At 42.2% G+C, this 15,900-nt stretch overlaps 1 long non-coding RNA gene across 9 annotated transcripts in view; it reads left to right on the top strand.

Moving 5' to 3' along the window:
• The window catches only part of LOC113604101 (uncharacterized), a 79,831-nt gene that overhangs the window by 38,772 nt on the left and 25,159 nt on the right, over positions 1-15,900 (top strand). For 8 of the 9 annotated variants that reach the window (XR_008296730.1, XR_008296729.1, XR_008296731.1 and 5 more), the window contains one exon: positions 14,692-15,081. This is a non-coding gene — a long non-coding RNA (uncharacterized LOC113604101). Of the gene's footprint in view, positions 1-8,009; positions 8,184-14,691; positions 15,082-15,900 lie in introns of those variants that run through there. The other variant, XR_008296732.1, reaches the window with a different exon arrangement.

Below are 15,900 nucleotides of genomic sequence, written 5' to 3'. Positions count from 1 at the left end.
CCCAAGCAGGCTCCATGCTGTCAGCGCAGAGCCTGACATGGGGCTCAAATTCACAAACCATGAGATCATGATCTGAGCCGAAATCGGATGCTCAACTGAATGAGCTGCCTTTTTAGGTATAGTTAATAAATCGATAGTGTTTACTGTAGCCAACCCTATGGAGTAGATAGCATTATCTACATTTTACAGATAGGGAAATTGAGGCTCCACGACACTAAGAAGTTTGCCCAAGGAGTTCAGTGTGGCTGCTCCTGCATTAAAGGGATTTTCTGTGTCATGACTCCACAGAAATTGTCAGGTTAGGAAAGCCAGAGTCCCCAAGAGCAGGAATCTCAGCACAGGGTTCGATAGATTGACTACCAAGATGGCACCTAGGTGGAGAACCAGGGCACTCTGGTTCGAGTGTCACTGAGTGCTGCTTTGTCCTCAGGTGCTGGGCCCAGCCACAGTCAATTCTCTGCTTTGTTTTCCCCCAAGCATGTCTCATTACCTTGAAACTTATTTTTGTCAACTGTTTGCTGAGTAAGGCCTTTTCACTTAGAGAGTTTAAACAGGAAACTGTTGTCAAGGTTCTACCCAAATTACCATACACTGTGAGGGGGAAAAAAAAAATCTAAAAAGCAATTCTTAAGTTGCAGATTCATTATGATCCCCTCATGAATTAATTGAATAAAGCATAGTTTGAAGAACAATAACCAAGTTGAAAATAATTTGTTTCAAATTTGGTAATTTTGGTACCCCAGAAGTTACCTACTTCATTTGAGTGCTTTTGTCTCATGGCCATGCCCCCACCCCCACTCCTTTATTTCGTTGATGTTCTCTTGCTTTACAATTTCTCTTATTTGACTTACTTGACAACATTTGGTGAGACAAGGACATATCTAAGAATAGCTAATATTTGGGTAGCTTTTGAATTTTATGATCACATGCCTCTCTTGGAATGTTATAATTAAGAAACTTGTAAGTAGCAAAGTCTGCAAGGAGCCAAGTCATGCCATGTGCTTCCTACTCCCCTCAACTATTCATGTGGGAGAATTTGGTTTGTAATGACAACCAAGGGCTATCCTGAAGTGTCAGGAGGCAACTGAGAATTATAGACCACAGATGCCCTTTGATGTGATGTGATGTGATTCCTTCATCCATTCATCCAGCATTACTGAGTGCCAGGTCTATGCCAGTCCCAAGTGTACTTAATCTGCCATCAGCCGACAAACAGGTCCACAGACACACAAGCTCTAAAATAGATGTATGTGTGAAGGGCTGTCTGCGAGTGTCGGCAATGCTTTTTTAGAGAAAGGAAACAGTGCTGGCCCTTGAACATGAAGAAAGAGCAGCAGAAAATTCTAGGCGAAGGGAACGTGCAACGTCAGAGGTATGGTCAGGAGGTAACAGGTTATGGGATACTCAGAAATTGTGGTAGCCAGCTTCCAATGATCCTCATCTCCTTGGGGAGATGATTCATGCCCTTGTGTAGTCCCCTCCCACACCAGAGCAAGGCTGGCCTATATGGCTAGTAGACTACTATAGATGTAATGGCATGTGACTGACAAGTCTAGTTGTAAAAGACATTGTGTCTTCCACCTCGGTCTTTTGGATTGCTCATTCTGGGAGAAGTCAGTCGCCATATTGTAAGAACTCTGTGGAGAGGGCCATGAGGGAAGGAGGTAAGGTTTCTCGCTAACAGCCAGCACCAACTTGTCAGCCATGAGGGTGGACCACCCTGGAGGAAGTAGATCGTCCAGCCTTCATCAAGGCTTCAGGTGACTGCAGTCCTAGCTGACCTCTGACTGCAACTTTAAAAGGGACTCTGAGCCAGAATTCCCAAGCCAAGCTGCTCCTGAGTTCCTGACAAATAGAAACCGTAAGATAATAAATAATTACTGTTGTTTGAAGCCACTGAGTTTTGGGGTGATGTGCTGCACAAAAACAGGCAACACCAAACACTTCAGTGCATTTCAGGCCCACCAGTTGCTCACATGTGTCCCCATTGATTGACCTGATATGCTAGTGCCGATGACCGCTCATAAGTCATGAACCCTTGGGCCATTCATGGGGTGATTCTGCTTGTGTGTTCAGTGCCGGAAAAAAGTCATTTCAGACATGGATTAGCATCCCTTCTTTGTTCCAACCTTTATAGAAAATGCAAACTATTTCAGAATATTTCACCTCTTCTTTCCCTTCATTTGTGATTTGGATAAGCAATGGTACCCAGAGGCTGAGCAAAAAGCAGCAAAAGAGGAAGAAACAATGGCTGTGACTAATCTATAGGCTGGAAAATCCACTCTGAATCACTAAGAAGGAAGAATTAAGGAATCTGTGTGGGGTATGGTAGTTCAACCCTAGCACTATTCCTTCTTGTGTGTTCCTGTGCCATGTCCCCAGACATTCCTGCCTGGTGCCTCAGAGGGTCCGTTTCCCAGGCAGTGGTTGTTCCCGAGACAGGCCTGCTTGCTGCTGTTCTTGTACAGTTGTACCTCGCTACTAGTCTGAGACCATTGCTCCTTTACTCTGACTCTTTCTAGCCCTTCCAGGATATGCCCACTCCCACCAGGGCATGCCCAGACTCAGGCCCACTTATCCCTAAAGATAGTCCTAATCAGAACAGAAAGCCTGTTAGCGCTTCCAGCCCACAAGTTCATGAAGTCTGTCAACTCTGAGATCTGTTTTGCATGGGCAGGCTCTGGGCATACCTGAAGCCACTAATATGTATCATCCCAATTTCTCTTCTCTCCTTGCCCTATGCCAGTCTATGTCTCAGGATGTGGCTTGTGCCTCAATTTCTCTAACAAGCACTCTTGATCTCTACTTAGACTAGCACCGTGTCCCACAATTTAGGAAGAAGTATGCAAGGTCCCCATGTTGCTGTGGCTCTCCATAACCCCTTCCTCTCCTTGAGGACTAGTTGCCGCAGCCCATCACCTCTTTCACAAACTGCTGCCTTGTAAGTAGGAGGAATACCTGGAACCACAATCTGGCTATCTGCCTGACTCTTTTCTGTGCCTTATTATCACCCACTGCACAGGATTCTTCTCACAAATAGGAATTTCCTGGGTCATATTTGAGCTCATCAAAATTTTCAGACACTGGACAAGTCCCAGTCCTATCAGGTTTCCTGGCTGGCCCACAAATACACATACTTCCTCTCTTTCTTGCAAGTTGCCCAGACAAACCCTTAGATGTCCCAGCATGCCCTGCACTGGCATTCCATGAGTGATGACAACATCTTGACTTCCTGGGGTCCTATGAAAAAGAAAATTGTTGGATTTAGGATTTAGTTCTTACTGCTCTTACCTTACTATCTAAGTAGGGATTTATTATCAAGACCTTTTTCGTGGAAGGTGAAGCAGGAACAGTGGTGAAACCAGATGAGGGGATGTGGGACCAGGATCCTTAGTGGCATGTACCCTGATTATCTATCTTGGGGGAGGATGCTTCCAGAACTCTAGAGTACTCTAGTTCTGTGGTGAGCCAAGTCATGGAGAGGGAATAGAGCAGATTTTGCTGCCCCCATAATCTCCATTTGCACCTTTATGAAAGCCACACAAAATAAAATCCACATACAAGTAGTGTTATGGAAACATAACTTCAATACAAATTCCCTTGTTGTCTTTGAAGGGTCAGTTTGTGGTTCTACTAAGATCCCTAAGCCTCCCCTGAAGAATCCACTGCTCCACACTTTTTTATCTCCTTCAAGAAAATGAGTCTTCCAGGTTCACTGTGCCTGGAATTCAGGACTTCTCCTGAGAAATTCTTCACTTGCCAAGACCCAGGTCAAATTCTCCTTAAACAACCGGTACCAATCTTAGTTTTCACCTCTTCTTTGGGGCTTCCACAGACCCTTCTTCATATCTCTGTGATGGTGCCTTTTATATTTTATGTTAATTTATTTTGCTACAGAATTATACTTATAAGCTTGCTGAATCATGGAGGGTGAGCTTCACGCCTCATCCGATTTTGAAACCCTAGCAATTCACAAGTACCTATTAGGTGCTCAGTTTTTAAAATGGTAATTGACCCTGGACGTTAACTTCAAGCCAGCACTCTCGTGCCTTTTGAAAGGCGGTATGACTTTGTCTTGTGTGCACATGCCACCTCTTACCTCTGTCACTTGACTCATTTAGTACCTGAACCTGGAATGTCTCACACCCCCTTTGCCTGGCTAATGCCGGCTCACTCTTAAGACTTGGCTTAGGTACTACCCGTCAAATTTGGGAAGCCTTCCTTGACCCATTTAGGTTGTTTTTGACAATCCCTCTTAGGAATTGACGTAGAAAATTCCCTCTTAGGAACTGACGTAGAAAATTCCCTGTGAGCATACTTCTAATGCTACTGCCCGTTGTCCTAGATTATCTGTATGTGATCGCTCCTTCGTGAGACTATGAGTCTCTGCGTAGCAACTCCCCATACACAGTTCAGTAACAAGAAAATGTTTATAGAAGAAGTCAATGAATGCATGGACAATTTTTGCTGACTACCAATCTTGACCCTTACTAAAATCTAGGAAAACCTGTCTACTGGGAAGATTAGTATCTGGTGGCCATTTTGTAAACCTCTGATCCTTAAGACCTCCAGATTAGAAACCACAAGAGAAGCTGAAGGGGGGGAGGGTATTCCTCACTCCTGCTTTCCAGCTCCTGAATTCACAGTTCTAGGCTTGAATTTAGAATGAGATGGCAGGAATGAATTGTGTCACACGCTGCCTGCCGTCAGTTGAATTCAATTATAATTTATTGATTGCTCAGGTCGTTAGAGGCCATCATCATAACCAAATGCCATGGCCTTATTATGGCCCCTGCACTCATTCGTCTTGCACAAATGGACATTCACATACTGAGCAACTGTTGAGAAGGCCATTCCCAAGCTGTGCAGATTAATGCTGATTTCTGATTAGTCCCAGATTATGTCTCTGGGCTGACATTGTAACTGGCATTCTTCATTTAAGGAAAAAATGACAGCACAAGCTGTTATAGGGTTTGCATGACTTTCTTTAACTTTCTCAGTATGTTTCAACATTCTTTTCACTTTCCTCTAAGACTAGGACAATTTTTGCCTTTTTTGCCACATTGGTTTTTCTTCTTTTAAACGATCTGGTTATAGTTGGGTATCAATCTCTGTTGTCCTCTAAATTTTATTGTCATTTAAAAATGGGAATATTGGGGCACTTGACAGTCGGTAGAGCATGCAAGTCTTGATCACAGAATCATTAGTTCAAGCCCCACATTGGGCGTACAACTTACTTTTTAAAAAAGGAGATCTTAAACAAATAAACAAACAAATAAAATGGGGTTATTTCTGTTCTTTTTTTCCTTTTAAAAATGTACAATAGCAAAATTGAGATTGTTTAACCACTTTATGACATATAAAAAGCCATACATATTTACTGCATAAAATTTGATGGGTTTTAGGTAAGTATACACCTTGGAAGCTATCACCACTATCAAGGTTGTACTCATACCCATTGCCTCCCCAAGTTTCCTCCTCCCACAAAAATGAAATTTACGGACTATATAATAACATACATAGATATTATATTTATCTAAAATACCAGTTCTGTATTCACAGAGGGATAAATTCATTTAATTAAGAAATAAGGTCTCTGAGTGTTGTTTGTTCTCTGTAAATGTTAACAGATGAATTGGAATTTACATTTTGCAAGTCGATGTTTCTTACTAAGAAGCTTTGCCATCTAAAAAGCATTTCCTGTTCTGTTTCCAGTTAAAGTGTTGCAGTCTGGGGCTCTTCCCGTGATAAGCACTTTCCAATCAAAGTGAACATGTTCCAGGTGGCCTTGTTTGGTTGTAAGGGACGGAGGGTAATCTCAGAATAACTCAGATAAAGAAAGCTTTATTTTACTTGGCAGGAAGCTCAGCATCATTGCACCTCATGAGAATAGGGCTGGAACTCACTCAACTGCACGGCACCTGCTTCTCCCTGCACATCTGCTAAATGCTTCTCTCTCTACCAACTGGCATCTTCTTCCTCTGCTCTTCTTTCTTGTGTGTTACATACCGTATTTTGAATTGCTGTGCCCCCAACTCAACATCATGAAGTTTCATTTACCATCTAGCCCTACGTCTCAGGTTCAAAATTGTCTATATCTAAATTCCTAAGAATGGAATCTGACTCACCCAGCCCATCTTTCTGAGCCAGACCTCGTAAGTGATTGGCCACTGGCCAGCTTGTACGTACCTCTCTGGGTAAGAGGTTGAGCCTTGCTCCAATCAGCTGTGACAATAGTGGGGGGGTCGTACAATATGAACATGACTTGGTTAGGCAGAGAAACTGAAAATGGAAAAGTGCATCACAAGGAGGTAAGGTTGAAGTATAAATTTATCCGGAGATTTGCTTAGGCATGAAAACAATGTTTCTTTGTGCCTGTATCGTCTATCTGCATGGGAATCAGGACAAGTCTAGTCATCACTCACTCCTCATGACCTGCAAAGTCTTAAGATCCTCCTACCAAGAGGTTTCAAGAGACTCGTGCAGAAAAAAAAACAGAACCAGAACCAATGTTAACTTCCTGCCAATACAAAAACTTGCTTGAAAGTGACAGAATCTCATTTCAAACCAGCTTAAGCCAGAAGGTTTGCTGCCCACACAACCCAATTACAGAAAGAAAGGGATTACAGCTGACCTCAGAAACCCATGGAACAGGGCTCCGATGCTCTCTGTCTGCCAGGAATCTCACTCTCCACCTCTGGCCTCTGCATCCCTCCATGTGGGTTTCATTGTTTTCAAACCGAACGATCCTACCTAGAGCGTTTGCTCAGGGCTCTACCACATCCTTGAAGATTTGCCATCAGAGGTGAAAGAAGATTTTAAAAATCCTGGAGAAGGATGCTGATTGATGCAGCTTAGTCATAGTTCTTCAGAGAGACAGAACAAGCAGGATGCATATACGTGTGTGTGTGTGTGTGTGTGTGTGTGCATGTATCTCCAGAGTTTTATTTTAAGGAATTGGCTCACCCAACTGTGGGTACTGACGAGTCTAAGATTTGTAGGGCAGGCTGGCAGACTGGAAATTTAAGCAAGAGTTAATATTGCAGTCTTGGGAGAGGATTTCTTCTTTGGAAAACCCCGGGTTTTGCTCTAAAGGCTGATTTGACTGATTCAATGAGGCCCACCTACATTATAATCTCCTTTACTTAAAGTCAGCTGATTTTAGATATCCATCATGTCTACAAAATACCTTTATAGCTACATATAGATTTAACATACAATTTAATAACTGAGTACCATAGGCTAGTCAAGTTGACACATAAAACTAATCATCACACGTGATCATCCCTTGGTCCAAGTAATGGTGCAACAGAGGAATTGGGGACTGTGATTGGAATAGTTTGGGTCATTTTCCTACCCACATGGTGCACATAAGTGGGGACTCAATAGAAATGGATTTAGTATATATATGAACACCTATAAACCCATTACCCACCCTCAGGGGTTTATCCATGAGTACGCCCTTTTCTTGTATTCAGGCCCTTAGTGAGTTGGATGATGTCCACTCACACTGGTGAGGGCGATCTTCTTTACTCAGCATACCAACTCAAATGTTAACCTCTTCTGGAAACACTATTATAGACACACCCCAAAGTAATGTTTTACCAGCTATCTGAGCATCCCTTAGCCCAGTCAAGTTGACACAAAACATTAACCACCACAGCAGTGATAAGTCTCAGAAGAAATTAAAAAGGAAGACTATGATGGAGAATGGCTTGTGGGGGTTGAGCAACTTAGACTGAGTGGGAGACTGCTTCCCTGGGGCATGTTTGAGTCATGATGGGAAAAACAAAAAAGAGTTTCCCAAGTAAAGATATGGAGAATCAATCTATTGACAACCGCCTAGCCTATCTCCATTTCCATGTGAATATATATGTATATAAGCGGATCACTCATTGTTCTGCCTCCTTGTATCTTTTTCTTACATGTTGTCTGGACTCGCAGTTTTTTAGGAACATTAGATTTAGCTCCCATACTGATGGCATTTACTGGGTTCATTTTTTTTAAAGTTCATACTCCTAAAGGAGATAACCTGATTGGCCCAGCTCCTGCCTCCTCAATATGCTGACCACCCAATGAGTTCACTGCTCTTGGTCATATGCACCACTTTTAGTCTGCTCAGCAATGTAAGATGTGGAGATCTCATGTTCAGAACGGACTGTGCATTCAGCAGGATGGTACAGGCGAGCTGTTTTAGCTGAAGAGTGTTCTTGGGTGCAAGCACCATAATTGAAATATCTGAAGTAAGCACCTACTATGTGTCTGCTACCATATTAGAGATGAATAAGACATGAAGTTCACAAGTTCACATCTAGTGGGAGACTCTACATGGCATCGCTTTCAACACGAATATGTCTTGACCTCCCTAGTTGCCCCAGTGTCTTCTTTATACATTATTATCCTGTTCCCTCTTCCCTTTACTGCTTCTATGTCTGCATATCTATCCTATTCTACTGGAAATGGGATATTCCATGGTATAAGTGAATTGCTCAAAGTCAAGATCTTCTAACTTTTAGCCCAAGGCTATTTAAAGGGTAGTTTACAGACGTGCAACACTGCTTGGGACATGTGAGAAACACAAATTATTAGACTCACTGAATCAAGTTCATCAAGATATCAGACTTACTGAATTATGTTCCCTGGGGGTGGGGTCCAGGAATCTCTTTTAATACGCTCTCCAGGTGACTCAGTCACTGCCAAAGTTGGGGAATCATTGTTTTAGGCTACTCATCTTTGCCTACTCCACAATGCTGGGTATTAGTAAACTTTGGTTTGATCATTTCATTGTCCAAAACTGTCTCAGAAGAACTTCTTCAAAGATTTTGAGTGCTCTGTTCTGGGTTGTAAGGCATCCCATCACACCAGCCAATCAGCATCTGCATTGCCCTAAGCTGATGGTTCTCAGCTGGGGATGATTTTGTCCCACAGGGGACAATGTCCATAAACATTTTTGGTTGTCACAACTTGGGTGTGGGTGACACTACTGGCATCTAGTAAGCCAAGGCCAGAGATGCTGCAAGCATCCTATACAGTGCACAGGACGGCTCCTCACAACAAAAAATTATCCAGCCAAGAATATCAATATTGTTGGGGGTGACAAACTCTGCCCTAGAGGATCCTAAACAATTGATAACCACGATGCCTCAAGATGACATTTTGACCTGTTTTTCTCCTCCTCCACTGCTCAAGTTATTAATAGCCACTTGGAAATGGCTTAGTTTGCTTGCTAGGCAGAGAAGTGTTCTGATTTTGAACTTGATTCAGCAAAAGAAACTGCCACTTGATAGTGGAACCACAATATATCACTCCACAGGCTTCCATCGTCTTCCTCTTCTTTTTTTTTCTCAACATTTGGAATGTGTCAATAGCACTCCTATTAATAGTTCACATAGGCATGTTATACATTTAATAAAATGCATGGCCTTTGAAAGTCATAATGTCCCCACCAGGACTTGTATATGATACCATATAATTTTTCTTGAAACTGGGATCTGGCTTAGAGAATGACTTCAATTTGTTTTCCAGAAACATGTGACACAAATCACTATTTCACTGGCTCTGATCACCAGACCATTGCTGGCCAGCAATAAATGTTTCCCAGGCTATAAACATTTTACTACGGAAAGTTCTTATTTTTAAAAGCTATAAACTGAAACGGCGACCCTCGACAGGCAATGAAACTTACAACATTACTTGTTGAAGTTCTAATTTTTACTGTACTTTAGCAATAACACAAATAATTGGATTGAGAAAATATACGTTAAATAATGCCTGTCTTAGCATGGTCTTCCCCAAAGCAGAATCTGAGGTGAAGGTTTATGATGGATGAGTAGTTTTATCTGAGAATGATTGCAAGGGACGAGGAAGGGATGGGGGGAAGGAGGGAAATCTCACACAAGCCTGCACCAGAAGTTGGCCACCCAATGGACGACCGGTCACTTCATAGCATGAGTCCTTGGGAAAACCTATAAAACATATCGCAGAATCATTGGTCTGGATAAGCAAGGGGAAAGCTTTTGTGTGCTAGCTGCCGGTCTCATCAGTCAGGGTTGTTTTACAAGATGTCTGCTTCCCCAAATATCATTTGTGAGTGGTAATTGTTCTAGAGATGCTGAAGGACAGGAACCAAGAGGGGCCTGAAACAAGAAAATATTAGGCCGCACCTGTAAGGAACTTTTTTTTTTTTAATTTTCTTTTTTTTAACGTTTATTTATTTTTGAGACAGAGAGAGACAGAGCATGAACGTGGGAGGGTCAGAGAGAGGGAGACACAAAATCGGAAACAGGCTCCAGGCTCTGAGCGGTCAGCACAGAGCCCGACGTGGGGCTCGAACTCACGGACCACGAAATCATGACCTGAGCCGAAGTCGGCCGCTTAACCGACTGAGCCACCCAGGCGCCCCAAATGGCATATTTAAATTAGGTTGAGTTTGGGGTGCCTGGGTGGCTCAGTCGGTTAAGCGTCCGACTTCGGCTCAGGTCATGATCTCGTGGTCCGTGTGTTTGAGCTCCACGTTGGGCTCTGTGCTGACAGCTCCGAGCCTGGAGCCTGCTTCGGATTTTGCGTCTCCCTCTCTCTCTGTCCCTCTCTTGCTCACACTCTGTCTCTCTCTCTCTCTCAAAAATAAATAAACATTAAAAATTTTAAATTAGGTTGAGTCATATTACCCATACATGTGAAATAAATATATGATGAATATATATTTGTCTGAGGCATGTCCTATACATCCATATGTATCTATGTACTTATCAATATATACCCCTGTAAGTATAGGTACATGCATGGCACACACACATGGTACTCATATACATGTGCAAATATAATTAATAAGTATATCATTCAAATAAGTATTAAGGCACACATTAAATACTTACATAATATTTTATAATGATAATAGAGATTTTCAATATTTTTCTTACCTACAGCTTTGTGTTGCCTATGAAGTATGGTCACTCTCATTAATTTGAAGAGAATTACCATTTGACATTGAAATGTATGACTGTACTTCTTTTATTTTAAGTTTACTTATTTTCAGAGAGAGAGAGGGAGGGAGGGAGGGAGGGAGGGAGGGACAGCGAGGGAGACAGAGAGAATTGCAAGCAGGGTCCGGCTCAGTGCAGAGCCCGACGTAGGGCTCAAACTCACAAACCAAGAGTCAGACGTTTGATGGACTGAGCCTCCCAGGCGCCCCTGGCTGTACTTCCTATTGGGAGTCCATGGCAAAGTGTGTCTTTCTAGGGGGTGTTATCTTCCTGTATTCTTTGGCTGAGATATTGAATATGGACTCTTCCTTCTGCTTAGAGTTAAAATCTGACTACTTCTGTTTAAACTCTGCCTATACAACACACTAGTTGTGACCCTGGGCAGGTTGTTTAACTTTTCTGGGCTCCAACTTCCTCACCAGTAAGATGGACACAATAATAGCACCTACTTCATGAGATTATTATGGGAACAAATGAGTTGAACTTGAAAATACTGAGGTTGGGCTTGGTTCATAGTAGTCGTTCCTGGCGTCTTAAGTAGTCATAGCTAATAAATGTTAGCATTAATTACTTTTACACGTGCATACCAAAACTGTGTGGAAGGAGACGGAAGAAAAGATAGGGTGGAATTAGTTGGCCTTCTTTTCTTGGGTCATTTCCCACCAATAAGCAATCTCCAATATATTCGCAAGCTGAGCAAACACTTTAAATTGCGTGCCTTTTGTTTATTTGGTTTCTAAGTACCTTGCTTCTCCTAAGTTTTGTTCAGAGATAAGCTTGTAACGTGTTTTAGGGAGCATTTTGTGTGTCATTTGAGAATTGCTGAGTCAGACGAGGAAGTTACTGAATGGATCAGAGCCATTTAAAATAAAAATCCAAGAACTGTTAAAGACAAACATGTGTTCAGTAACTCCTGATGAGTGGAGTGGAGCTCACACTTGCATCCATGCGGCCAGAGGACAGGGAAAGTGTCAGATAAGACAAATCAGAGATGTTCCCTACATACCTACTCATGCTAAGTCCTGTGCTAAGATAGTATGTGCAAAGCTAGGTACGAGAGTTCCTAACACAAGGAACTCACAGCCTAGTAACCCTGCTACTTTGTGTTTACACAAAAAGTATAAAACAAGTATATGAACCAAATGTATGGACCTGTTTTAGGTTTCAAATGAAACAAAATCAATCAATCAGTAGATGTTTTGTCTAAGTGGTCTCAGTATAACTTTAGCCAAACGAATGACTTGTATGAAAATATGATCCAAGGAGGATTATATGGGGTTTCAGAACTCGTTCTTAAGAATGTCCTGGCTCCAGTTCATTATTAGACATAGAGGGCTATCGGGAGCCATATGTAGGCTATGCTCTGCTCCTACAGAGAAGGAACAATAGTCTAGTCTTAGTTCTCGAGAATGAAGGAGGATGTGAAGAAGATCCCAGAGGGGGATGGGAAAGAGGATTGGAATGGAGTAAAAGTTCTAGGGCCCTTACAACCAAAACACTTACATTCTGTCTGTCTGAGGCAAGAAACATCAAATTCACTGAGTACCTACTATGTGCCGGCTTGCCGACCTCTTTATACATTTCCAAAGTGAGATCTTTAATACTGCAGAAGGTTAAGTCAGCAATCTTTAAGAGATCGATAAGATAATACAATAAGTAGTCAGAGCGGAATTGTAACCCCTGCTTGCCCAACATTCACATCATGAGATTGCCTTTTCTGTAGGCGTGAAAGAGTGAACACCAGCTTGCCAAATACGCAACGGCCTTTTAGATCCAGCTGGTCAATGACAGGGTGAGGCCATCAGCAGTGACTTGGGGTCAGCCATTTTTTGAGCCCTGACACTGACAAAAAAATGCGCTCGACGTACCATGAGCTTGACAGGGCATGCAAAACAGCTGAAAGCAATTAGAGACATAAACTAGGATTTTCTGGCCAACTCCAAAATAAATTGTATGCATAGCCATCCACAACTTGGAGTGGGAACCATCTATTGAATCAAGTAATTGCCTCTCAGTGTCTGTAGCAAGTTAACTACCTAAGGAAAATGAGACAAAAAGCACCCTGAATGAAATGCATCTGTTTATCCCATCAAGCAGACTTTTAATTGTATGTCCCTCTGCCAAATTTCTTTGACATTTAAAGGTTGGTGGTCAAGTCTATACTTAAGACTCATGTTGACAAAAGCTTACATAAGACAAAGACATGAACTACTAATGGTAAATAATGTTAACAGAAAACAGAAGAGTGGGGATAAGGCAGTGCATATTCTCTCTGTCTTCTATATAATATTGGGTCAAGCCCACAATGCCTTCTTTCCAGAAGTACTGGGGAGGGAACAGAGATGTTTCATCAGAATCCTAGTGTCACTGCTCTGCAACCTTGGGGAGACCCTCAACCTCTCTGCTCCAACTTTCCTCATTCAGAGGTAATTAGTAGTCATTTGTACACTTTGTACATGGCAGAAATTTTTACGTGCATAACCTCATTTACTTACTGTATGCATTCTCCCACAAATTCTGTCACGATGATGATACTGTCCCCGCATTTCAGGTAAAGAAACTAAGGTTTAGAGAATTTTTTGCTCCAGGTTATGATGAGAACCCAGGTCAACCAACCTCAAATTCCATGCACTGCCCATCGGAGTGTGTTGGTTCTCGCCACTCTGATAAATCCAGTTTTTCTCATTTCAAAGTAAGGAGCAATCAGCTGTTAAGACTGTCCAAACTTGACTTTCTTCTTAGTGAACTTTGCTCCACCAGCATCAGTCAACTATTCTGATTTAACTCCCCCCCCCCCCAACAGCATGATATGGAACATTACAGCCTTTGATTCTATGTTCTAAACTTTCTCTTTTTTTCCATTCTGCACCCTACAGCCTTAGTTCTGAGACTGTCTCCTGATCTGTACAAGAGTCTTTCCTGGCCACTGCTTCTTCCACAACCTCCTCTAATCTATTCTCTTCATGCTGCTGACTGCTTGGCTTTCTGGATTAGGACTCTGTCTGCTGCGAGAAACCCTTGAATTACTTTCCTCCACCCTCCCAAGGCAGGTGTCACACAGCCACTTGTCATCTCCTCCCAGCCCCAACAATAAGTCAGCTGCCCCCAGTTCTCCAGGCATCTTGTGCTTCTCCATGCCTCTGGGTGGTTATCTCTGCCTGGAACCCTGGTGTCCCTTTATCCAAGAACGGACTTCATCCTTGAAATCTCAGCTAGTCCTCAGGATGTTCTTTCCCCTCGTTCTCCTCCTTACTAGCACCCCATCTCTCCTTCTGCACGGATCTATTACAGGCCCATGATTGTCAATTCACAAGGGTTACAGCGAAGGGTTCCCTGAAACTGATAAACAAGGGAAGAAAAATGATTCTCTGGGAGTTAGACCTCAAAACCAACACATAAAGGATCAAAGCAGCTAAGTGCAAAGTCATCTTAAGGAAACAAAATATTTCCCAAGCTTGGAAGATTAGGCTATAATAAATCTGCAACCCTAGGGGCAGGATTTGCTTCAGAATTCAGATTGTTTTTTTGTGATACAAGACAGATACCACATGTTATATAATACCCTTAGCATAATGCACCATGAACATTTTCAATATTTGTGTAATGGAAGTATGAGTCTCACACTAGGAACATACATGAAGATTATAAATAGCTTCATGTTATTCCAGGTCATAGTCTCCCTAAACTTCCTACAACTTTTGTTTTTCAGAGATTTTGGTATTTCAGAAGTGCGGATAATGGAATGCGGATGTGAATATCTCTAAAGAAAGAAAGACTCAATCATAGAAGGGAGAAGTGAGCCATGGAAGCGTAGAAAAGGGAGAAGCGTGGAGAACATGTGAGCAGTGACCAGTCAAGCACTACCCAGCAAGAGGCAGGATTTACTATATTCTGATTCCATTGTCAAGGCCAGCGTTGTAAAAAGAAAGAAGTGCTGAGCTCTCTCAACTGAGATCACTAAACAGTTGGCTCATTTGAACAGTATTTTTCTACTCTTGTACTCCCCAAGCCACTGGACAATTATCAATCTTGGCATATATAAAAGATCTGCAGAAGAGAATAATCTTTTCACAACTTTGGGTTCCTACTTCTGTAATAGGTATGTATGTGTATATACATAAATATATATGTATATGTTAAATGAATACTCTGACCCTGTGGTTTTACATATCAGTCCAGCCCTGGGAGATATATTCCTCCCTCTGTTTATTCATTTATTTGTCAAGTATGTACTAAGCGCCTTGATGAGCAGTTGACTCAAAGCCTAGCCTTGGACCACACACAGAAATCTGCTGATGTAATGGATGTGATTGCCCTGTGAGGTTTGCTAAGAGTCATGCTGCTGGCGTTTCCGTAACATTTCAGGCTTAGCCTCCCTGGGTGGAGGCACCTGGGAAGTTTCTTCTGCTATTTAACTTTCTACAGTAATCACATTTATTTTCTTTATAATAGGTTAGTAATTATTTCCCATTTTTCAAAGTGCAAGTAATGTTACTTTTTGTGAAAGTGTCCTTAACTAAGAATTGATTTGATCTTCACTTCTGCCTTCCCTGGACTGTCAAGAAAACAAAACTCGAAACCTTATGTAGTCCACGGTGTCATTGGAGAGGGTTCAGGAGATGAGGGGAGGGGTTTGGCAGTCTGACTTCCAAACCCAAGAATTAAAGATCCCTGTTTGTTATCACTGTCACCACCATATAATGCCACTGTCCCTCTGACTTTTCATTGTCTCTCGGCTGACTGCCAAGGCTTGTGAGGTCCCACGCAGGAGGATGGGTTTCCATTAAGAACATTCTCATTCCTCTTATTTAGGAAGCCAAGTCTGGGATACCAAGTGCCCAGTCCTTGAAGAACCCACCCACTCACTAGCCATTTAGTCCAAAGTCTGTTAGACTGGATGGAAAAGAAGTTGTAATCT

The sequence above is a fragment of the Acinonyx jubatus genome, chromosome A2, assembly GCF_027475565.1.
Source record: "Acinonyx jubatus isolate Ajub_Pintada_27869175 chromosome A2, VMU_Ajub_asm_v1.0, whole genome shotgun sequence".
Taxonomy (NCBI): Eukaryota; Metazoa; Chordata; class Mammalia; order Carnivora; family Felidae; genus Acinonyx; species Acinonyx jubatus.
This window is presented reverse-complemented; position numbering and strand designations above follow the sequence as displayed.